We start from the raw sequence: 246 nt of genomic DNA on the forward strand, positions 1-246 counted from the left end.
GTTCGTGTGCCGCACCTCCGGTGAGGGTGTCCCGTCCTTCTGGCCCGTCTAAACTTCGCAGGCGGCTCCTTCGCCGGCGATCCTCTCCTGGCACTCGTTGGGGCTCTATTGCCCGGGCGGCGAGCAACTGATCTTCGCGCCCGCAGCCTCCCCGAGGGTCGTACGTGTACCGTTGTACGCCTCTCGGGTCGCTCTGCCTACTAGAAGTCCTACTTCACGCTAATCTTGCCGATTCTCGCACATTCT

The sequence above is a fragment of the Cystoisospora suis genome (assembly GCF_002600585.1).
Source record: "Cystoisospora suis strain Wien I chromosome Unknown contig_633, whole genome shotgun sequence".
NCBI classification, from domain to species: Eukaryota; Apicomplexa; class Conoidasida; order Eucoccidiorida; family Sarcocystidae; genus Cystoisospora; species Cystoisospora suis.